General features: G+C 41.3%; 1 protein-coding gene across 4 annotated transcripts in view; it reads left to right on the forward strand.

Moving 5' to 3' along the window:
- The first annotated feature begins 24438 nt into the window (after positions 1 to 24438).
- Positions 24439 to 25630, forward strand: part of TENM4 (teneurin transmembrane protein 4) — a 600317-nt gene continuing 599125 nt past the window's right edge. For all 4 annotated transcript variants that reach the window (XM_069016277.1, XM_069016269.1, XM_069016304.1 and 1 more), the window contains exon 1: positions 24439 to 24610. The gene's annotated coding sequence lies outside the window, so the exon portion shown is untranslated. The remainder of the gene's footprint in view (positions 24611 to 25630) is intronic.

Genomic DNA, 25630 nt, shown 5'->3' on the forward strand with positions numbered 1-25630 from the left:
TAGCTGTTGCAGAAGCAGAGAAACACACTGCTGTGAGCCTGCTGCAAATCCCAGAAGTTGGCAGCTTTCACAGCACACTGCAAGATTTCTGTTGGGTTTTTTCTGAAGTTTTGGCCTATGATTAATTGGTTTAATTTTTCTTAGTAAAGTTCAATTTCTGCTTTACAGGCACCATTAGTATTTGAGTGTCTGCTTCTGTGGTGATGGATGCCAGGTAGAGTTGGGTGGGTTTGGAAATGGTTTTCCTGTCCCTACAAAACTGTTCAGGTTTAAAAAAAAATTGAACTAAAGTCAAATTGAACTACCTGAAGCAGTGGGGGGAAGGGAGGGAAGGAGGGCAAAGAACATGTATCTGTTACGCCATTAGTAATTATTTGGTTCAGAAAAGCCATTTTGGACATCAGGATTTTCCTGGGTCTCCCTGAGGAATGTGTCTCTCCCTCAGCTTCAGGTGCCCAAGCTCTTTGTGTGAATAAATGCATGCTTATTGGAGCAAGCACTTCAGTGTGCAGATTTCTCACATCCCAAATTAGATTTTAAGCATGGGACTAAAGAGCTTGTCTCTTTTCTGGCCAAATGACTATTTCATTATTTATACAGCTGCAAGAGCACCTTGCTGGTCAGCAAATAGCCAGGTTTTTTTTGAGTGAGTGACTTTCTGCTTCGCAACCACATAGCTGCAGCCAGAAAGCTTTTTCTCACAAAACTGTAGGCTGAAGCTGATATGTCTTTTCTGTTACTGGCACTAGTTTCAGCAAACCAGTATTTTCACATGAAAGACAGAAAAGCAGATTCATTAAAAATTGCAGGTCAGCAGTTTTGCTAAGCAGCTGGTCCCATACAAATCCATGGCCACCGCAGTTTTGATTGTCAATGTATTATAATGTGGATTACCTGGAAGTACAATGAACATACACAGAGCTCCCAGTATCCACATCTAGCTGCTCTGAGGCACTTGAGAATTGCTGATCTAGAAAAACCTGAAGGGGATTGTATGTAGCAGGCATCTGATTTGGCCCAGCCAGCTCTGGGAGCTAAACCTTGTTCACAGAAGAGAAAAGCATTTACTCTCTAACTGAGAAAAGCAATTTGAGATTATCACATGTCATAAATGCCTGGAATCTTCAAGTAGCAAGATGGCCAGGTAAAAATATATTTTATTTTAAGTACATTGTTTTGCTCCAGTGATAAAATGCTAAAAACGCAGGATGGCAGACATTTCATGGGAATTTTTCAGAAAGGAGAACTGAGGGTTGCTGTTCACACCAGTGCTAAGTTCTTAATTCTGTCCAAATCCACATGATCAGAACTGCAGTGGGGCTGCTCATTATTTATCTATTATTTACTTCTCATGGGATTCCCAAAGCTTTTATTTTCACAAGATGATTGACTTAGCACAGTTGACTGCAAAGTTTTGATTGCAGTCTTTGCATTGCATTAGCACCTAGAGACATCAGTTGAGATCAGGACCGTATGTGCATACGAGGCTATAGTGACAGGCAAGGCTTGTCTGATGAGCTTAGGATTTATTTCAGCCAAAAATGCAAGAATGTGTTTTGATACTACTTTTTAAGGTGAGGAAATAGCAGGTCCAAGGTCATGCAGAAAGCCATCACGATTGACAGAAACCAAATCAAAGTTTCTGTAGTCAACTTAGGAGATAATTATTTTTTTCATTTCTGATTCATCAATAAGCAGAAAAACATAGATGAAAAGTACAGATGGAAAAACCCCTTCCCTTCCCTTCCCTTCCCTTCCCTTCCCTTCCCTTCCCTTCCCTTCCCTTCCCTTCCCTTCCCTTCCCTTCCCTTCCCTTCCCTTCCCTTCCCTTCCCTTCCCTTCCCTTCCCTTCCCTTCCCTTCCCTTCCCTTCCCTTCCCTTCCCTTCCCTTCCCGTTGTCTTTAACAATAATGTCACTTTTTTTGCTGTGTCTTTTTTCCATTGGCAAAGCAACATTTGAGAAACAAAGATAAAACACATGCAAAATATTTGTGGCTTATTAAAATTATCTCAGATGGTCTTAAGGATATATTTTCTCAGGACATGTTGATAAGGAAAACATAGCAGCCACTTTATTTGATTAAAAATAATTAGACTCATAAGTGTAAGCATGTTTCATATCATGAGGTGTAGGGAGACCTAAGCACTCTGGTTTAAAATACCAATAGCTGTGCAAATTACAGTCTTTAATGGGGTTCACTGAGTCCTTAATCACATAAAGTCCACATAAATTCAGTCTGGGAAAAACAAAGCTGAGTTTGAAGGACAGACATTTCCGTGGTAAACATCTCTAAACTCTTTTTACCTCATAAAGAGAAGGTCACCAAACCAAATCAGGAGATAGAGACCAAGGAACAGGGTCATACCCATGGAGTTTAAGGAATTTTAAGATAGCTGCTGTGAATACAATATTCAACAAATCCAGGAAAACTCAGCTGAGACCTAGACTTTTAGAGCAAGTTGTGTAACTCCAGGCAAGGAAAGATTCAAGGAATAAAATTTTTGCTGTTGACATCAGTGAGAGGAAGAATTTTATATTATGGCTCCCGATGTTTATTCTCTTTTTGTCCAAGTCTCAGGTCCATTGGGGATGTTTTGTGGAAGGTAGCTCTCATCTCCTTCAAGGAGAGGAAGGGGCTAACAGAATAAGGCTGAGCAAGAGGATGGATCTGAACTTGAGGGGAGATGGGGCAGGTGCAAACCTAGTTACAGGAAAATGTTGGGCATGGCCAGTATCAATGTGGGAGGAGCCACAAGGAAAGAAAGGATTTGACCCATAGGGTATGACAGGACCTGAGGGTGGGCAGATGAGAAAATGCAAGGCAGATGAGTGGATCCAAGGGCTCACAAGATGGATATCAGGAGCAGTAACTTTAATCTTTAGGAGTCTAGTGAGCCACAAGTCATATCTGTGTCCCTTACGTTTTCTGCCCCTCTACCCATGCAGGGATGGTGTCTCAGGTGACCGTACCTGCTGCCTGTCACAGGAATGGGTCAAGGATCAAATAAGTTGAACCATGACAGCTATCCCAAGAGGTTCTCCATGGTTTGCACCTTTATTCCTAATCCTGTTTCATGGCAAAGGCACACCTTTACTAAAGACTCCGTTGAGTACACAGTGACTTTGAGGTTACAGTACAGGCCAGTCAAAAAAATATCCCTGGATCCACCACAGACTTGGTCTAGGACCTTGAGAAGTCTCCTGACCTCTTCATGACTCTGTTGACCCATTTATAAATTAAAGAACAGTAATATTTATCTCTCTGTTGAGGTGATGTCATGAAGTGGAATTAATGAATAGATATCAATTCTCCTGGGATCCTGAGAGTACAAACTTGGTGCGTCTAGTTTTCACTCTGGGTTCCTGAAGCCTTATGCAGTTGCTCTGGCTGTCCATCTGTTTATCAGTTCCCTTACTAAAACCTGAGATCATTTTTGAATTAGTCATGTTGAACAAGAACTAGATACCTCCAAGAAAATATAATGAGGTACTGATAAGTTTCATGAAAATTAATGAGAAAGTGGGAGGAAAAGACTGAAATTAATACCCTCCAAATCTGGGAGCAACCTTTGGTTGGATAAGTTATGATGGGACTTTTTTCTGCATGATCTGACCCTGCACAATCAGCCTGTATGTAGTGACCACCAGTTACCACACTTATATTTTGGAACCAGTCACAGCATGTGGTGCCTTTTGCCAGCCGGTAATTGCTAGAGTTAGAAGAAAGCCTGGAGGCATGGAGGGTACCGAGTGAAAATGATTATCTACAGGATATCTGCAGGCTTTGGAAGTGTGAGCTGAGACCATAGGGGGAAAAAAAAGCAAAAGAAAGGAAAAATAATGGGGCTGCTGTGGTGGAGGGGGTCTATAGATAGAGTAGAATATAAACTCCAAGGTTTGCAGGCTTTGTTAGCTCTCCACTCAGAGAAATATTTGTTAATTGTTATTGGAACATCTGTTTACTATTTTAAATGTCTGATTTCAAGAATTTATCAAATGACAGGAAATGAAACAGAAGTGCAAAACAATTTTTTTTGTGACAACCAACATTTATTTCTGAAAACACTCATTAATAAGGAAAGCCTCAGAAAGACATTTCAAAAATGTGTATTTAACTCAAAAGCCCAAAATGTAGGAATAAAATCAGCTTCATCTTTGACACTGACATTCTACAGACAGCCTTGAAAACCTGTTCTAGGATAAATCTGAAAAACTCAATAGCTGCTAGTGATTTTTCAAGGAATCAAGCCATTGTAGTCATGGGATCGGGTACTGTTCCTGCTTTGACAAGGAAAGATTTGGGATGTCAAACATTCTGCATGCTGCAATGCATATCACATGCTCAAGTGGTGTTCAGTCAGTAAGGAAAGGTATTAGCCAGCAGCTTTATAATTCTGCACCTCCTTCGGTATGGTGATAAACAAAGACCAGCCCTGATGCTGTCTTCAAGTCTTCTGGTCTCTATATAAGAAGGGTTTGGTATGAAAGTTGAACAGTACAAGAGATAAAGCTAGATAGTGGTAGCAGCTGGATGGCAAGGTTTAACTTTCATGATCATAAATGCTGCTTTGGTCCAAGATCACAATTGGAAAAGAATTTGTGTGTGTATGGTCTTATAAATATTTTTCAATCATTATTACTAAATGTATAACTGAATTCTTAATGTGCATAATTGTCATATGGCAGATCTGGCAGAGAGGGGATAACAAGTCAGAACTACCAAACCAACTGAGCTACTAGAAAGTTTGCTATGATGATCAGATATCACAGATTAAATTGAATTTGGATAATCTAAACACCTATGAAAAACTGGGTCTGCTATGCTTTGTTCACACACCTTTGTTCATTCCCTGATTCTAAGACTATTCCTACTATCTCTTAGCTTTTTTTACTTTTTCACTCAAATTTTCCCAGGCTCTCCTGATCAAGAAAATTTATCTGAGAATGTTACCAAAAGAAAAGAGAACTTCAGAGAAGTCCTCTGTCTGGAATTTCTCTTCTTCAAACCTTTTAGCCTCTTCCACATGTCCAGGAAAACACTCACTTCTAAAATAGTCTATATCCTAGTCAAGAACTGGATCTGCCTTCCTGATCATCACTCAGCTAAGATCTACACAAGCCCTCTATTTGCATGGGCAAGCGCAAGGGCAGCTTTTTGCACAGATATTTCCATTCAACCCTGCCAAGCAACTCAGCACTGCCATGCCCTGGAGTGATCTACATAGCAACTTTTGTGTCATTGGGTCTTTCACATCTAAAAGCATTCCTATGCAGAAAAAAGCTGAGGGGCACTGTTGGAGTAGTCTGGAGGAGCTTCCTCTCACAGTGCTTATATGCTGTTTCTTTTGAAGAGACAGCTTCCAGCACTACCAATCTAAGAAATTTTCAACATAGTAATTAAAAGAAAAATGGGGAAAACCAGTAAATCAGCTACCAACACAATCCAAGGAGGTAAATTGGACTGTTTAAAATTGACCAATGAGTTTAACTTGAAACCCTGTGTGCATAGCATGTATGTGTGGATATATATGTGCATTTGCATACATATGTGCCTATCTATGCACAAATATATAGAGGTTCTCGGGAGTTTATACAGTATATTTATATTGTCTATCAAGACTAGTTTTGTATATTTAAGATGAGTTTTTTAAGTCCATGAATACAAGACACTCTCAGAAGTATCTGCATATGAACTTGAGCCAAGTCCTAAGGGAGATTTGTGTGGCATTTGCACACCCTGTTGACATTTAGAACAAAAGTCAAGCCCTGAAAACATAACAAAATTATGGGTTAGCTCTCTTTTTGGTGCCTGCATAAATTAGCAAGACTGTCATCCTTGTCGTTTAACACTATGGCTGCACCAGTGTAAAAATCTACATTAAGAGCACTGACCCACGGGTCACTGAACCTTGAAAACGAGGAAGAGATTTTGCAATGGGCTGCAGTGACTTTCCTTTAGAAATCTTAGCAGAGCTGCTGCAGCTACCATGCATTATGGGCCTTCCAACAAGGAATCGGTGGTAATGGAGAGGAAGAAAATTTGCCAGACAGTTCTTCTGTGTAGGAGCACATATTTGCCCTTATTTTTAATAGTGGCCCAAAACCCTTCTTGGAGTTCTAGATCTCTGCTAAAGGAAGAATGCAGTTGTCTAGCAATCTTAGCTCTGATAATATTTAATAAGTATGCTCCTGATTTTAGTGGTCAAAGGGAGCTTGCACAAAGCCACCTGTCTTGTTAACAGTATTTCCTTCTTTCTGGAATTCTCTGTCTAAATTCAATCTGAATGATCTGGCAAGCTTTGAAAGCATTCTAGTTTAAATAGGGTAGCCTGAGATTTTCAGCATCCTTGGTTTTAAAAATGTGCTTCTGAAAGGGCTTGGCTCCAGCCCCTTCAGTTGCCCAAATTATATTTATAGCCACACTTGGCATCTACCTGACACAGATCTCAAGGCAGTTTTAGAAATCACTGGTCTCCTCAGATTACAAAGAAGTTAAGAAACTTGAGTGTTCAGTAGCAGTTGTCCAGTTTCCTGATATGAAAAGTGATGCTCTGAACCACTCTGTCACTCCAATGTTAGAAACTATATAGTCCGGAACAAAACTAAACAAATCTATCTTGATTCAGTCTGAATACTACTGTGGTAGGCCTAAAGAAAAAAAAAAGTAGAAATATAAATGCAAGCTACTGATCCTATGGTTAGAGCATCAGTAAGGACATTTTAATGCTATATATAGAGAAAGTGTATATATAGTATTAAAGAGATGAGTGTATTTTATCTTCGGTCAATGCATAAAGCTGTCTGAGTGTAATAATAACTCTCAGCTGGGTCTACCTCTGCATAGACTGCTTACAAATCACTGCAAACATTTGTACAGAGCAAAGCACAAGACACTGAAGAATAGAAAGTAGCTGGAGAGAGAGCCCTGTCCTTCTCAGGGACACTGAAGAGAACCTTACACCTACTACTATGTAAAACCAAAATCCACAAGAATGGTGAAGTAATACTTAGCTCCATAATATTTATTGTAGCTTGAGGTCTGACAGAGCTTTATAAAGCTGATGGTGAAATGCTTCAATTCTTCTTAAAATACTCCTACAGTGGGAAAACATTTTGTATTAAATATTTTAACAAAATTAGCCTTTTTTCTAGCACGGGATAGCATAGACCTGTGAAAGGTTCAGAAAACATTTATTATTTAACTTTTCTGGATGAGGAAAACTGAGGTTCAGCAGTGCATTGTCTAAGGGCTCAAACTTCACTGTGCCACTCTCTGTACAGAGCCCTGTGAGAGCTGTGGAAAGAGGCCATGCAGGCTGGGGCACCACTCAGACTGTGCATTAATAGTTACAGACCAGAATAGTTTTCACTTGTCAGTAATCCACACATGCTATCTAATTTTGTGTTGTACCTTTACAAAAACACATTTGGGTTTGTTGTGGTTGTTTGGTTTGATTTATTTATTATTTTCTTTTATTTTCAATTTAGGGAAAAAATAGCATATTTGGAAACAGAATTAAGGTCAGTGTTTCCTCCCTCATCAGCCTCATGTCCCTGTTCTTTTCCCAGCAGGCTGATAGACTGGCTGTAGCCCTGACAAACCACTCTGTCCTCAGCCAAATGTAACAATCCCTGGAAAGCTCTTGGTCCAGATCTTGGTTTGTCTCAGGTCTCTCCCTCCATTACTGTCCTTGCTCAGGCTCAGCCTACTACAGGTGGTTCCTCTAATGAGAGGGAAGATTATTTTCCTTTCCATTCCCTTTGCACAGGAAATCACCCTCAAAGTATATTCCTTCTCTGATTTTGTTTACATGTCTGATCTTCTGTTCTGGTCAAAAGAGAGTTGCAGTGACAGGAAATGCTTTAAAAAGCAAGATGGCAATCATTTTAAAAGTCACTTAGCAAGATTTATATTTAAACATCATATCCAGTACCATACCCTACCTGCAGAGACATTTATTGCCTGATTACTTCATATGGATGGAGATAATCAGGAATATTAGACAGAGATCAAATGCTATTGGAATTAAAGCATCCCTTGCATTACCAGTATGCTCATTCGTTTAGTTATCTTTCCTTGAAGTAAGGAAATCAGCATTTCCTTAGCAGAAAGAAGGAAGACAGAAGAAAATCTGTTGTTTCCTATTCATTTAAAGAGCAGTCCTTCTACTATATGCCTTAAAACGTTCTGGTTACATCTTTCTCTTTCTTTTTATTTTTTCTCTTGATTTCCTTTATATTTTCCTTTTTTCTATTCCTTCTCTTTTTTCTTTTTTGTTTTCCCTTTTCCTTTCCATCTTTCTCTCCTCTTTTTCTTTTTTTCTTCTTCTTTGTCTCTTTATTTCTTTTTTTTTCTTTTTGAATATGAATAAAGAATTACCTATGGAGTTTACCATTGATTTAATACAAAAGTGGAAACCTAATTTTTAATGCTTCCAAAGAGATTAAATCTCAAAGACATGAGTGGCCACTACAGACTAACCTCAGTTCTGTAATTTCTTTGGCTTCAGTGCAGTTGTACATGGGATAAATTTAGTAATTATTTTCCAGTGTGAGCTAATAACCCATATTTTTTGTTTTACCCAACTGTCATTATGAAATTTCTCAAAATTCAAGTTTGAGGCATTTAACTGGAGGGACAGTACTTAGACAGATCATTATGTTCTTCCCTAATGTTTCCACTTCTATTTGGTAACTTTTGTATGATGGCTCCTGTCTGTGTCAGAGATCTTCAGGAAGAATTCTGCCTTGCTGTCTAGGAATATTTTGATAGACCATGGTTTTAGTCTCTCTCAGCTGTCTTTTTCCACAATCATAATCAGACTTGTCCTACTAGTTTAACCCTCTAGTCCCTGCAGAAATCCTAAAGTGCTTTCAACAGATTGGGGTTCTCAACAGCACCCATCTGATGCAAAGTTAAATGCCAATGTACATACATACATGCGAGATACAGAAAGCTTGATTTCTTTTTATTTGCACCTTCATTTGGCAACTTATTTAACAAAAATAAGCTCCTGTTTGTAGCAAGCATCTCCGTTGGCATAGAAGGGTGTCATCATTCAGTCTGTGAGGGAATTGCCATCCCTTTCCCCTTAAAAATAAGTAAAGAAGTAGTGAAATGTTGGAGTATCTCTGTATTTACTCACTCCCTATTTTTCTTACAAAAGAGGTGTGTGTTGATTTGTTTTACTGAGGCTGGATTTACAACTAAGATTCAATATGAATCCCAGAACAAACTTTGTTTCAACAGTGGTGTGGGTGACTGTGACTGAGGAGGTAGCATGGTCTGCCATGCCATTCGGATGGCAGGAAAGTTAGGGGTAATATACATCCTTTACAAAATCAGTTTATCTGGGGAAATGGTAGGTAAACAAGAACATTTCTTGCACAAAACATAAACTTGACTTCTTTTTATCATGTTCTAATGGGCAATATCTTTGTAATAAATATAGTGCTTTCCTCTTGAACTGTAAATTGTTGTGTAACGTGTTTGTCTTCCTGCAGTGGAACTCTGATTCTTAAAAGACTTTATAGGGTTTAGTGTACTGATGGCAAAGAGCTACTAGATTGTGATTCCTCTTATAAGAGCTCTCATGAGAGGATAATGACAAGGCTGATATCAGCAAAATGGCAGAGTATCAAAACCCCCAGGCTGCTGGCCAGCCCTGGGTCTCCAGGACTTTCACACTACCTGTACTCCTAGAGCCTGTGGCATTCAGTGGCCTTACAGGAGTGATGGCCATAGAATAAAGAATCACAGAATCACAGTTTGGGTTGGAAGGGACCATAAAGATCATATAGTTCCAACCCCTGTCATTGGCAGGGAACCTTCCACTAGACCAAGTTGCTCAAAGCCTCATCTGACCTGGCCTTGTTGGGGCTGGTCCAGCTGGCGCTGGTCCCACAAGCTACTGGGGAACATCATTAGGATATATCTAAGGGCAAATGTAACATATTAAACATTAGGAAAGGTTCTACACATTCAAGAGAGGAAAAAAAAATCCATTTCCACCTGAGCTACCTATTTCTACAGCCTATAGTTGACCTTGGGCATAAAATCACTGATGTTTACAATCTCTAAGTAAGGGATTAGATGGGGAGACCTATCAGTTTCACAGTATTATACTAGGTATTTTAATGCCTGAAGATGATGCAAGAGGTGAACAGGGAAGACAGCTTGCAGACAGACTCTTTTTCTCTCCACTAATTCTTTCAGTCCCCCACATTCCCTTGACCTGTGATCTTGCACAAGCTCCAAAACAAACTTGATCAGTGCATGCTTATACGTACACCATTACATTCAACAACCCCAAAGCATTCCCTAACTGGCGCTGCCAAGTGCTGGAGGTGGGGGAGGCTGTGCGTGGCTGTGCAAAGCTGTGAGCAATCAGACAGTTCATTCTTCTTTCAAGAAGTATTACATGTCCAGGCTGTGGTATTCTGGCTCCTTTCAAAACGTGTCAGCTTAAACAATCTCTGCAATACACATCCCTTTCCTCTCATCCTGTTTTTCCTCTGTGCTGTAAGAGCTGCTGTGTTTCACCCCCCAGTCAGCACTAAGATTTTTGTATAAATGAAAGTTACTGAAAGGATTTGTGGCCATTTCATTATCACTGCTGTGCCAGATTGTAGGGGTTGGAGCATTTTTAGTACCTATGGAAATATTGAGGGATGGAGGGAAGCAGGTAACAGTCTGAGCTGCCTCCAGCAGAGGGAAGTGGTACACACAGGCTTCCCAGCGTGCTCTATCCTGCCGCTGTGCAGAGCAGACAGCAGAAATGTCAGGTCTGGTGTTCACAGAGCTGAAATTTCACCCCCCAGCTCCATCATTCTCCTTGCCGACACAAATGCCTGGTGTAATTCCTTTTGTTTCTTTGTTGCATTGATCTCACTGTTGATGTCTCCCAGACCAAGCAAGGAGGTGTCTCCCATCCAACTCTCAGGAACACCCCCCTTGCAATGAGACTTCACGGAAGACGTTGGATTTTTAATCCTGGAGTGAGTGCTGGGAAATAGAGGTGCAGCTAGATCTCCAAGATCAGTTTTGGTTTTAAATGTAAGGTTTTAGTATTATATTTCAGAGGCTGTTTTAAACCAGGGCTGCCTTTTCTCTGAAAGTCATCAGCAGATATGTCAGAGGAACTTGTCTTGGGCTTGTGCAGGTGGTCCCAGTGCTGCCTACAAGTGAATCCCCACACAGATGCACACTCAGATCCCTGCACGCCAACACAGCTGGAGGCTGCCCAGACAGAGTTTCCACTCTTTTTTGTTTGCCACACTCACATCTTTCTGTCACAGGGTCCTTTTTTGGACAAACACACACACCCCTACACGAGCTGAACAAAAATGCACTCACATCTCATATGGAAGAAATCCTTTGACCAGTTCTCCTTGACAGTTATACAGTTCTAAAATACATGTGACTCTTCCCTCATCTTCTCTGCCTTTGGAAAGAGCAGAAGCCTGCTGGAGATTAATTCATGAGGAAGATAATGTCCTTTACCTACACTTCCTTGAACTGCCTTAATACTGTTTGCAAAGCAACCAAATGACTTTGTCTCATCCTCACCTCATCTAGAGCTGCAGGGAGGCAAGTTTTGCCTCCAGCTTTCAACCTTTTGATGCCGGGATTTTCCACGCTGAGATACAGTAGGTGGGTAACAAGAAGATCCTATTAAAGTGAAATGAAGTAGCAATAGAGCAAATAAGAAACATGTAGTACCTACTCATCCTTCTTTGCATTCCTTCCTGCTCACTATGAGAAAGAAAGAAGGGAAAATAAAGGTGCCAAAAGAGGAAGAGCAACACAGAGCAATAGCAGCAGTGACAATGTCTTGATTTTATACGTAGAAAATTAGTCCCTGCTGCTGAAGACACAGCTCCTTTAATGAACAGGCTGCTGCAATATCATTGCAACAACTAGCAACCCACATGTTAGATTACAACAGGTTGAGCCAGTACACGCTCCCCTGTGCCACACTCTGAAAAAAATAAATCAAATGTCTCTACCTGAGGCTCCTTCCTTTCTCATGCAGAGATCTCCTTTAATGCAGGCTTTTCATGATACCTTTCTTCACCAAGAAGGGGCTGACAATGGCTTATTTACCTACTTACCTGTCTTTGAGCTATGTGGCTTTTCTCTGAATAAATTAAACTGGCTGTTTCGAGTGATGCTTTCAGCCTCTTGAGTCTGGATCTAATTCTCAGAAGAGTTTTTGCTTAAAACCTGTTTTTCAAGTTTTCAACCAGGTATTGACTGTCTGTGAGATGCAGCTCTCTGAAAGGACCCTGGTGCCTATGGGTAAGGAAAAGTATCCTGTCTGGCTACCTTGCCTGCTTTTAGGTTTTCTATAAGACTGTGATAGACTAAAAGTGGAATGAGGGCTTGCTAAAACAAGCCCTTGTCTTTTTTCAGTTAATTGCTTTGCTTGTTTGCTGCTTCTGACTCCAGGACCAGATTTTCAGCTGCTGAGAGTTTCTTTAAATCCACTGCTAGAAGATAGGTTTATTTTTTAATGCTGTAATAGCATTTTTAATATTCCTGAGTGGATATACTCATTAGCTTAGCTTTGTGTGACTGATTCTGTCTTACAGGAAATGGTGGTAAATACTTGAAAACCTCTCATAGTTAGGAAGTTTGATTTTAGTCTCCAAAGTAGAGGAAAATCTTGATTTTAATTCTTGGCAAAGGGTGTTTTTGTCATGTATTTTCTATGATCTCAGCAGAAACAGAATTTCAGGGGCCAAATGCTCATTTGTATGAGCTGACTTATCTCTGAGGCAAGGAATTTTATGGTTCATCAGAAGAGCTGTCTGTTGTCATGGACATGGGGTAATTTTTTTCCCCTTGGGTGCCTAGGAGAAGAAATAAAAAAAAAACCAAAACAGTGAGACATAGAAAAACATGAAAAACATGCCCCAATATCATGCAAAAAAGATGCCTTTTCTTTTTAATGCACTGTAGAAAGTTCTAAAGTTGATGTCCCAGGCACATTAAAATATAACATATTAAATCTGGCACACAGCTACAGTAAACTGTTGTTTCTCTGTTGTTTGGTTTTTTTCCTATGCATTACCACTGTATTCAAGCATATTGTGTCTTTACATATGCATATTCTTGTGGAATGGGGAGAGAGGAAAGCATAAGGACGGCAGAGAGCAAAGAAACAGAGCTCCAGCAGTTTCACTGCTGGAGCTGTCATCAGGATCAGGGTGCAATACATGCCATCAGAGTTCTCAGCGATGCTCAGGGCACAAGTAAAGAGAAATATTCAGTCTCAGGCCCTTCTTTGGAAATATTGCCTCACTATTTACTACTGCGAGTAGCTAGAACTCACCGTACACCATGCTGGGCTCTTCAGAGCAATTCACTTCAAAATGGTCTCTGTCTAGAGATCTGCATGCCTCAATCCGAATAAATTCAGGATAATTCTGTTGCAGGTCTGATGCACCTGAAATCAGAATTTGGACCTAAATAGAATTGTTGTTATTAAATTATTATTATCATCACTGCTATTATCTCTATGTAAACAAAATACCACATACCATGACGAAACTGCTGCTTTTATCTTTCTTTGTAATGCTCTAAATCCTGTAATCTAATTGTTACACATCCTTGCTCAAAAGAAAGGCTCAAATATTAGCTTAAGGTTGTAACAGTAATTAGCACTGCAGAAGCTTAAGCTATCTGTGTAGATCACAGGGTTTGCTTACCACATACTTTATCAGTAGGTTAGCTTGGGAACCTTATCATCTGACACCGGGAATCCTGAATTCAGCTGATTTTTTAGGAGTCTGTCTGTTCTGAATGTTTGTTCTTTATCTCTTGTGCTGTGGTTGAACATGCATCAAACACAAAAAGGAATGTAGGGGGTGAGTGAGCAGGGGAGTGGGAAAGACCAAGTGTTCTGGCAGTGAAATGGTACTAAATAATGCCAAAATGTACTTGAAAGTGGAGCGGCAGTGGGATCTGTTTAACTGATGGTAGAACCAAGCCAGAACTAGGTTTTCATTCTCCACTGACAGAGCAAGGGTAGTAATTCACACTGGAACACAACATCTGTCAGCTGAACAGAGGTGAACAGAGCAACTCTGCTGCCATGTACACCAGGGAAATTCCAGCACCAGAGATTTGGAGACTGAATGCTCTGGCTTTGACACTGTGGCAAACTTACTGTACGCCTTTACAGAGAGCATTTTAAATTGGACTTTTGAAATGTAATTCAGTTTGTCTTCTGGTGCCTCTGTTTATTAGCTGTGGAGAGGGAATAATAAGGCTCATTCCATAAGCTGTTTTCTGCTCTTCTCCTCTTTTTTTGCTCTTTCCTTAATTGTAACCATCTGAAACAAGGTATAGGACTAAAAGGACCTTTACTTTTAACAGAGTGGTTGTTTTATACTCTGAAGATAAAACGGAAGGAAAGTCCTCACTTGAGAAATTAAGTCGAACCCTGTCCCTCAAGACAGGATGAACAACCAAGTCACTCCATTAACATCTTAAATCACATCTCCCTCCCCACAAAATCACACCCTCCAACTTTTCTTTTCTTCTCCCCTTCAATAACACCATTTTCTCTTTGACCACAGCCCTTGGCATGTCTTCTTTTCCATTTTTGTCCATCCCTGTGCGCACCTACTCCCTCTACAAAGGTCTTTTCTCTTCTGCTGGCTGGCCAGGTGCATTGTTTGAAGATTCAAGAAGTCACTCACAGGTAGCTGAGCTGGCTGGTTTGCATGTACTGACCGGCCAGCTGGCAGCCTGAGCCAAGCAATTAGCTAACGAGCTTACACCACGGCCTTTCACTCACATGAGCTGTGCTTTGTCGTTGTCTCACACTCCACTGATTTTCATAATATATGTAGGATATTTATAACTTTTAAGCTTTTACCTCTCTAGGGAATGGGGTGAAATTAGCCACCAGGTTCAGAATACATTGCTGGGCATAGGATTGACAGATGGAGAGCCAGATGGACAGACAGCACTCCTATAAAAGCCTTATTTCCTTAGGAAAAGAGGCCGTTGGGTCTAAGCACTACTAGTATGGGGTTATAGGGTGGGTGAGGGGGATTATAACCCTCATTAACAGATGTCATGTGTCAGACACTCCTGCAGAGAGATGCAGAGGGAGAGTAAGGGAAATACCTTATTTTGCTTTGCAGGTGTGAGTTTAAATCCTGTTCTGTCTCAGGTAAATTCACAGCAGACTGGCACAGCTACACATGGGAAAGGGAAAGGGAAAGGGAAAGGGAAAGGGAAAGGGAAAGGGAAAGGGAAAGGGAAAGGGAAAGGGAGGCATATTTGTCACTAGCTCCATTAATCCTTTGTATATTGTCATTTAAAGGCATTCATGTGGCTTTTCTTGATCTGACCCCATAGGTTCATGAAAGATTTTCTGATGTTTTCTTTACCCAGCCCAATAAGATAAATTAAGTAGTATATTAAGTTTGTAGTCCCTCATCCTGAAAATTACTTGAACCCATCCTCTGACCCAGTTGCACTCTGAAAATGGCTGGATCAGGCATGATCAGGTCTAACAGGCTACATAGTCTATATCTGGGGATTTCAACTAAGAAAAAAGACCAGTTTTAAATGTACTGCTTAGTGAATCCTAAAACCCACTACTTAACATCACTTTCTAAAGCTGTAGTTACTAAATGTGAAAATGCTACAGCAAAAATTCATAGAATCACAGAATGGCTTGGATTGGAAGGGGCCTTAAAGATCATCTAGTTCCAACCCCAATTCCATGGGCAGGGTATTCCACCTCTGCAACCCTTCTGTGGGGTTTAGTAGTAGTGGTGTGCACTAGCAGTTCAGGTTTTGGTCCCTCTTAGACTCATGATTAACAGTCTACAGGATCAACCACTTGTTTTATTTAGCCATTTTTTTAGATGGTATTTTTTGTAGCATCCTTCCTTTGTAGCATCCTCTGCCCCACAGTGAGCTACCATGTGAGGTGCAGAATGTAAAGGAAGCGAAGGGTGAAATGCCTTAATTGGGAGGATTATCACACTCAGAGTTGATATGTGAACAAAATCTGGCTCCAGAGGTTATGGGATTCCTGCCAGGAAAGTGAGTGGGAACCCTTGGTTGAACCCAGTTTCCGGCTTGAAGACCTGTTGCTCAGCAGGCATGCTTTAAGCTGTCCTCACTGCTCTGTTCATCTGAAGTCTGGATGTTTGGTTGTGGATGCTCACTGCAACACGGGCAGTCCTGAAATAGAGAGAATAAAAAGTTTCAGAAATTAATGTCAATTATGACATTTCAGAAAGAAATTGTGTTGCTCATGATTTTATTTAAATTTGTAGAATAGCTATGAAAACATCTCACACTTTTGATGCTGTGCATGAAGTTATCATAGCCAAGTGTATCTAGTACCATAAAATAAGCACAGGTGCTGCTGGAGCTTTTCAGAACAACTTTCACTCCACACTTTTCAATAATACAATGCACTTTCAGTACTGAAAGCTTTGTAATCAATCCTTTTACTTTTCTTTCACTACAAAAGTTCCTCTTAAAAGAACACCAGATACAATCTTCAAAAATATTTGTTGACTTCTGAAGCATGTTCTGATGCCTCTGAGTTTGAAGTTACTGTAGAAAATTTACTTATGTAGGATGGGAATCTAAATAATCTTATTTTATCTTAAAGTATATTAAGGTCATATCAAAATTTCATTGGAGCTCTGTCCAAGGAAAAAGAACTTGCTTGCTTATGAAATTCTGTTATAAATGCATTTAACATCTGGTCCTGAAAATGTACATGATTGTTTCTTTGTGACCCCTTGCAATGAATAAAAGCAAGAGATGTGAGTAGAGATGTGCAGGATTAGATCCCTTACTTTGTGTAATTTTTTTTCCTATGGCATTTCAATGATAAAAGACCAATTTCTGCCCTTGCTTAACCTCCAGCAACCCCACTGATTTCCTTGTTCATTCCAGATTGTAATGAATGACTTTACACACTGGAGCCCTTTTATTCTTTCCCTTCCAGATTGAGTGTCTCAGCCCAGACAATGGGCCCCTGCCTCCAGGAGTGTGCGACTGAAATAAATCCACTGACTTGAGCAGCCCTGCTCCATCGCGACCGAGAGCCGAAGCTGGTCTCCAACACACAAACTTCCATGGAGCACAAGCCAGGGAAGAGCACACAGGTAATCAGCATTTTTAACTCCTTAGCATGGCTTGTGTTTGTACCTGCCCTGGCTCATGGTTTATACACATAGAGTAGGTATTAAATATCACTGTATTTGCACTATGTGTATCTATTTGAGATAATTATGGCTACTGTAGTGCTGGTGGGACTTGCAGTCTTTAATGCACTTATACTCACAACATCTGATAAAGTGGGGAAGTATTTTTATCTGTATATTATACAGAGGAAACTGAAGCCTAGACAGTTTTTTTGCTGCGCCAGGGAACTGAATCTGGATTTTCCAAGCTGAAAGCTAGCACTCAGTCTGTTGGTCTGTCTTGAAATAAGCAGTACAAATAGGCACAGAGAATAGCGCTTCTTGTAAGTTGGGGATACTGAACTACTTTGTTGTGATACAGCAGACATGATAAATTGCTGCTGTTAAACAAAGTGTTAGGGAATTGTCACGTAGCTACGGAGAGGCCACGCTGTTATTAAGGGTGCAAAAGGCATATATTTCAGCTTATTCTTCCATATCCATATTGACTCTGAAGTGCAAACAATAATAAAAACTAGATTTTGCCAGTAAACTAACACAATTTATCTGGAGGACAGAGCAGAAAGTGAGAGCAGAGTTCAATTCCTTCCTGCTTGTGAGTGGTGACGTATCAGCTGATAGAGGCAGCCCAGGTGGGGGACAGGGAATGTTGATGCTACTTACTGTTCTGGTGAGGATTCAGTGAGACAGGCTTGGGGTTAAGTCCTAAAAAATTGATAAGGATTGGAAATGTGTATCAGAACCAGTCATTGTACTCAGATCTGCTGTGTCAATACCACAAGATCACCTTTTTTCTCTGTTATCATACAATAATGTGGGTACTTTGCCATCTCAGAAGTCAATGGTTGATTCAACGCATGAAAAGGAGATGCCAGAAGTGAAGGTACTGAGGAAGTGGGGGCTTTATTCTGCTGGCTCAGATGTTATTCTCTAAAGGGGAAAAAGGATATCTCCAGATCTGTTCTTTTAGTAAGAGCAGGACTTTCCGGGATTGAAATAACTGGCTTTTAGTTTCCCAAGAGCATCTAGCATGTGAATGGGACTATTATTATGAATTTTGCTATTGCACAAGCATAAATCTGGAGTGAGTCACAAAGTTAGTCTAAATAAGTGGCCTTATTGGAGAATTAAGAAATATCACACATGTGTCTAAACCAGAAGATTTCAGCAGGAAAAAAGTCTTCCTCATGATGAGGTTATGGCTCGAATATGGTTGCAGATTGGCCTTCAAAGTTTTATTTGATATTGTTTGATATGCTCCAGTATTTCATTGTAATTTAATGGCGATTCCTATTCACACAGCTATTCTAAATAGGTTCTTATATGTACCTATTACCTTGGTAGCCAGGTTTCTATATCAAATCCTGAACATTCCATTATTATTAAAAATATAAAAGCCATCTATTCCATCCATTTTGTACAGTGAGGTGAACAAAATTGGATATGAAGTCACAGTGTGGTAATAGGGTAATTATTTTTTGGAGGTTCTTCTAATATACTTATGGTCAATTGTATTGAAGATGTATTTTATTACAGTTGTTCATGGCTGTTTTATCATGTGCTGTGAATTGGGAGATAGTCTATCCTATTCCTGGATTAAAAAACCCCATGCTTTAAATTTTTAGAGAGGAAAATATGTCTTTGAAAAGGTGTAATTTGATCCTCTGAGCAATTTATATCATTTTTGACGTGATCTGCACCTTCTTGATGAAGACCTTTCCTCTTCATAAGGCATCAATGGAATTTCTGGAGATAAGAGAGACCTCATTCTACTTCTTTAGACTGAATGAGCCAGCATTGCATTTGAAGTTCCCTGCATATGCTACATAGAGTATGTTTACACAACCACAGAGCATTTCAATGACAAGTGTCTTCCATGGAAGTGGCCTCCTGAAATGTTTTCCTTAGACATATTTACAGATTTAAAATATAAACAGTGCACAGGGAAAAAGAATGTAATAGGCTTAGGGACAGGAGAATAGAGACCTATATGCTTACAGGACCTTCCACCTAATTGCCTATAAATAATTGTCTTGTGCATATTACCCACATCAGAGCACAGTCTATAAGCCTGGATGTCAGCTGCAGAGCTCAGCTGCTGTTTGTAAATGGTATTAACTGTGCTCTTGATTTTTCTGTGCTTAACTGTATATAGTTTTGTTTTATTGGCACTGTACTATAAGCATATTCTGCACTATGCAAATAGAAGAGCTGAGAAGCATATGGGCCGAATCCTGCAACATTCACTCAGGCAAATGGCCAATTCACTTGATGAGAACTTTTCCTGAGTAAGCAGTAGGAGCAGACTTTCAGCTCCATCGTATGCCTCGGCTGGTTCTCAGGTGTGACAACAGACACTGGTGCTTTGCAAGGGAGGAAAGGAAGGGTATAAGACCCAGTACTGTGGGTAGGTGCTCAGTTCTGTCCTTCTCAGGAAGTGAGGTCCACTGAGATGCTACAAAAGGCACAGTCAGTATAGAATGACCCTCTCCAGCTTTTAGCAACCTGTTAAAAATTAGCTAATAAAAGGAATGACCCTTACAAAAGGAAAGAGCCTTCAGGACAAGAGGAAAGGGCCTCAAGTTGTGCCATGGAAGGTTTAGACTAGATATTAGCAAAAATTTCTTCACTGAAAAGTGATCAGATATGGGAACAGGCTTCCCAGGGAAGTGGTGGAATTACCATCCTTGAAAGTGTTCAAAGGACTTGTGGATGTGGCACCTGGGACATGGTTTACCAGTGGACTTGACAGTGCTGGGTTAACAGTTGGTCTTTTCCAACCTTAATGATTCTATGATTCAATATGTGATAACAGTTCCCCATCCCCAATCTGGACATAATCTCATGGTACCAGTAGTGGAGACATCTCTCTAGTCAATGCAGACAGATTTAAGCTGCAGGCATTCATGAAGTGAGGAGAAAGAGGAGAGAAATCCTGCTTTTGATAAAGAGCACCAGTGATTTCTGCTTCACCACTTTGTTCAAGAGCTTTGTCAGGGAGACATAATTCAGAGTGGGAACTTCAGGATTTAGCTCTGCATCCACCTGTGGTTCAGCCCTGCCATCTATCATACAGGATTGGGGTTTCACCCCTTACCTGTGTAGGTGGCTAAAAGCTCTGTCCCATTTCCTGATCTCAGTATATTACATGGCCCATGCTGTGGTGGCAATATGTTGTGGACTTCAAGTCCAAGTCCTACAAAAGGTCACACAGGTGTTTTTCTTAATTGACTCCAATTTTGTCTACACTGCCCCTCACAGCTTGATATGTATCAGAGAAGCTGGATTTCTTCGATCCAGCTACCATGGGAACAAGTGCAGCATTGATGCCGTAGCACACATTTTAGCATGATGCCCACACGGACCCCAGCTACACACTTGGGGCTGCTAAAGTGTGTTGAACACTGGGCTGTGTGTTCCCAGTGCTAGTGTCATCCCTAATAGCTACACTAATATTAGCAGTGGTACCCATATCTCTCTTTCTCCTGCATCCATTTCTTTCAGCAGTGCCTGATTGGAAACTTAAGCTGCAGCCCTTACTCATGTTCCTCATTCTCATCCTCATGCACCTTTAAAACAAAATGGCTAATTCAAATAGAGGCTTAAAGGTCATACACTCCAGACCTGGTTTTGCAAACCCTTTTGTACATGGCTTTTCCTCTTGTATTAAAAAAAAAAAAAAAGAAAGAAAAAAAGAAAAAAAAAAGAAAGGGAAAAAAAAAAAGATATTCTCATTAGGAAATGTTGGCAAAAAGGGTTTAATTACAGAAATCATTTTGCACCCTATGGAGAAAGCATGAAGAATGGCATATTTCCACATTTGAATTGCACATTCATCAAGAAAAGAGTGATTTCCCCTTAAGAATGTTCTGGAGGAGTAGAAAAGAGCATTGAACCCTGGGGTGTGTATTTTATAGTCTCTGAAAGGCAAATGGTTTCACTTCCATTGATTAAAATATATGAGTTTTTCCCTCTGGATTATTCTCCTGGATATAGAAAAACACCTAAAATCTTTAGTAGTGGCTGTCAAGCAGTGGAGCCCCTTAGGAGATGCCTCCACTAGGCAAAGGGCTCACCAAACCAACTGCTGCTGAACTTGGCCAGCAAGAAGCCTTTGACCACCAGATGTTGCTACTTTTTTTATTTGATGAATGGGGACTTTACAAAAGGTGTTTTCATTGTTTTGTTGGAGCGAATGTCAACACGGGAACACAAGCTGGCATTAGGAGCACGAAGTGCTAATTGGAGTGGCAGCTCCCGGACTTGCTGTCCTTGCTCTCTGGCACACAAGGTCTAACAGGCTTGTGCATTAGTCTTGTCATTCACCTTCTTGTCCCACAGATGTGGTTTCTTTACAAACTCTTTTCAAACACTGTGTGGAGGAGAACTTGACTTAATAGTCACTGTTCACAAGGAGCAAAGTGCAAAGTTGCTGAGGTGCAGGACACAGGCACAACATGGCAGGCTGCTGAACACCAATGCTTTGAATGTACATCTTCATAAAATATGCTCCAAATTGGTATGCAGCGCACTTCTGTGACCACAGTAATTCACTGTGAATTGAAGCAGGAGCAGGATTTTCCTAAGCAAAGTCGCTTTTTCCCATTACATTAGTATTGTTCTTTTTTTTTCCAGGAGCATTATTGTCTAGTTCAGTTAACAGAGAAAGGCCAATTACACAAACAGTGCTGACCTGTTAAACTTGAATTTACCAGCCAGAATGCAAACAAACAGCATTATACTCCCCACTTGGGTTTACTGATTTTCTCTTAATAATGTCACTTGAGTTTAAAAAGAAATAAATAAATGGCTGGAGTGAATGGGCGGATCAAATGAGTGTTTCAAAACTGCAGGAAAGCAACGCAAACTGTAAGAGCACTACTAACAAGAAAAAGAAAAAGTTATGTGTAATTGGAAGAGAAGATGTTCCATTTCCCTTCCAAAATCAAATGCAAACTGCTCATGTGACTGATTTAGTATTGAACAAGAGAGGAAAAATTGCTTCTTGGCATTTAAATGGAAATGTTTCTTGTTCCGAAATTTTGGAAGCTTGCATACTGTATGATTTTTGAAAGGCTTATACAATTACTATTGAATTTGGCTGAGGACTATTCCTAACAATATATATATTTCTCAGTTAAACTTTTTCCTTCCAGAGACGTAAATTACCTTTGTCTAGAGTCTAGATTCCTGATGTGGAATATATTCTAGAGGTAATAAGGCCAATGCAAATATATTTCATTTTTAATATGTATGACTGAAAAAAACAGTGAACAGCAGCAGCTATTTTGCAAAGCAGACCTTTATGTCGAGGACTCTGCTGTTTTAAGACGATGTTCTGATTTGCTGTGTGCCTTTTTACTCTGATTTCTGGGTTTGGAAAAAAACCACATATCTTACCTCTTGCTTTCCACAAAGGCTAGAAATTTTAGGACAGGAGAAAAAGGCAGAACATAGCAGACTTGTACCTGGCTGATTTAAAGGTATGCCATGAAGAGGATGATTCCCATGTAGCTCAAAGCACTACATGAAGTACTGCAGTCCAGTATGTTCAGCACTCCTCTTATAATGCCGTTTTAGGGCTCAGTCCAATGTCCCTCCAAGATTTGTGATGTCAACACAAGCCATGTAGAGGCTGCTGCTGGAAAGTTTTGTAAGAGTAAACTTCGAGGAGGGACTTGAAAGAGAAAAATGTGATTATTTGGTGAATGAGAAAATGATAGGCTGAGTGTAAATGGCAATGGGTGATATATCCTGACAGGAATAATTTATAGAGGACTTGCCCAAGGTCAGGCAGTGAAGCAGTAGCAGGACCTGACACTTAGCAACACCACAACCCTTTCTTTCTTCACGCCATGTTGAACAGTAGCATTAAATAGCCCTAATTTCTTGTCACTACTGTTAAAATAATTAAAGAACAGATAAAACCAAAACTACCCCCCTCCCCCCCAAAATATCTAAAAGGAAGAAACTGGTAGCATTGATCTTCCTCCTCAAGAAGAACTAACCTTAAATCTTGCAGGCCTTCTTTCTTAGAATTTGATTTTAATTATCAAACAGCAAAATTATGTAAAAAGACATATTAAAATAGTAATAGCAATTGATAGTGATGTAATCTCCTGACACCATTGTGGATGATGCCCCCTGACCCCAAAAGCAAGACATTATGCAAGCTGCCTGACTAGAGGCGTAGGAGGAACAGAGGTTTCCTGTTCCTCATGATGTGTTCTGAAACTAGAGCCCACCTGACCCCAAGAAGAGAGAGAGGTTCACCAGGCCAGGACAGGAAGGCACCACCTGAGGCAGATATCCATTCTCTTCTTGCCTCCATCCTGATCCCCATTCCAATCTCATGCTAAAGCCAATGCCATTCCAACTCATCCCCATACCTATTCCATGCCCAAGGCCAGCCCATGCCTACGGTGCCCAAGCACATCCTCTCCTGTCCCTATTACCTTCTAACTCTAATGGCCACACTTGATCCATCTCATCACCATGCCCATATACCTGTCCATGCCCACGTCATGCCCATCCCCTCCTCATAGCCCTGTCCATCCCCTCTCCATGCCACATGCATGCCCAAATGCCCTTCATACCCATGCCATACCTGTGCCCTTCTCCCAATGCCCATGCCATGACTATGTCTGTGTCCTCCCCTGATCCATGCCTATGCCAGGACTGCATCATGCCCACGCCTGTGCCTGTTCCCATCTCATGCCAGTGTCTGTGTTCTCCCCATGCCCATGCCATGCCCGTGTCTGTGTACATCCCTGGCCCATGTCTGTTCTGTGATCATGTCCTGACCATGCCCATGTCTATGTTTTCCTCAGCCCCATGTCCCTGCCGTGCCTGTGTCTGTGTCCTCCCTTGCCGTGCCTGTGCCATGTCCATGCCCATGCCCATGCCACCCCATGCCCGTTCCCACCCCATGCCCCTCTCCGCGCATCCGTAGGCCATGTCCGAGCTGTTCCCACGCCGCTGTGGTGGGCAGCCGCCAGCCGCATGTGCGCCTGTCATTCCAGCCGGGAGCGCCGGCTCCTGCCTCCCATTCATGTAACCTGTGTGTGTCTCTCTTTCTCTCTGTGTGTAACAGCGAGAGGGAGAGAGCGAGCGAGGCACGGAGAGAGGGAGGAGGAGGGGGGAAGCTTTAAATAAAGCCTTTGGATTGCAGCTGCTTATTTTGGGCAGTCCCACCAGGACGATTCCTGTCAGGAAAGAAGCTGGACCAGACGCTGTTCTTTTTTTTTTTTTTTTTTTTTTTTTTTTTTTAATTTATTTTGATTTTGATTTTTGGGGGTGGCAGCGGTGTATCTCTGAGCTGCCTGCGGAGATGAGCTCCGGTGCCTGCCTGTAGTTTCCACTTTGGGATCGCTGGACACAGAAGTGGCATTTCCGTGGGGGGAAGCTGCAGACATGGTAAGCTTCGCTTTTTCCTCTGAAAAGTGTATTTGTGCCATAGACTCTCTTCAATTTTCCCTTCCCCCTTCCCTCTTCCCACCAAACAGCCAGGCACACAGGCTGGGGCTGGGGAGAAGCTCCCTGAATCCCTGGTTTTCCAGCATCCATCCTTCCCTCCTGCCCAGCTCCCTGCCCTCCCCTCGCACAGTTTGCAGCAGAGGGAGGCAAAGATGCTGCAGGAAGCTCCGGGCTGGGGCGGGGGGGGATCAGGCACCCCCAGACTGCCAAAACCTTGCTTCAGGGTATGTTTGGAGTGGATTCTCCCGTCCAACCTTCCCCCTCCCCGACCCTTCCCTCTGCACCCCGAGCGGTGCGGCTGTGCTGGGGGAAGGCAGCAGCGCAGATTGGGAGGCACTGGAGCAAGGATGAAGCTTTAGGATCAATCGGTGTTATTTATGTAATAGTAAAAGCAGGGAGGAGAGGAGAGAGAAAAAAAATAGAATAAGAAAGAAGTGCCTTGGTATTTCTCAGCTCACAAGGCTCCTTTGGCTCTGTCTGAACCCCCCATGCTCATGTCCTGCTGCAGGGTGGTGCGTGGTGGCAGTGTGTGTGTGTGTGTGTGTATGTTTACATTTGGATCTGTGCTAGAATCGGGCGTGAGGATGGGGTCTCCCATTTTCCAGGGAAAGGTGGGTTTGCCTCCACCAAAAAGCAGAAAAAAGAAATGCGCTTGACTGCAAGTTGAGTGACAAGTCTGTTTCTTAGGCATTAAATGTTAAAGCCCTGCTTCCAGCCATGCCCTGCCAGGATTAAAAGCTTGCCCAAATAGTGTGGTGTTGGAGAAAAGATGCTGGAGTGCCTGGAAGAAATGCAGTGGTTCAGACTCCTGCTAGTATTCTCAGCAATTTGCATTCTCAAATACAAATTTGGGTTGTTGAACCTAAAACCAGGCTGCTACCAAAGGGCATTTATTTCCTGGGAGTTGTTTTGATTGGAAATACAGTGTAAAATATATGTGATATTTTACTTCAAAAGAAG

Source organism: Aphelocoma coerulescens, chromosome 1, assembly GCF_041296385.1.
Source record: "Aphelocoma coerulescens isolate FSJ_1873_10779 chromosome 1, UR_Acoe_1.0, whole genome shotgun sequence".
Classification (NCBI taxonomy): domain Eukaryota; kingdom Metazoa; phylum Chordata; class Aves; order Passeriformes; family Corvidae; genus Aphelocoma; species Aphelocoma coerulescens.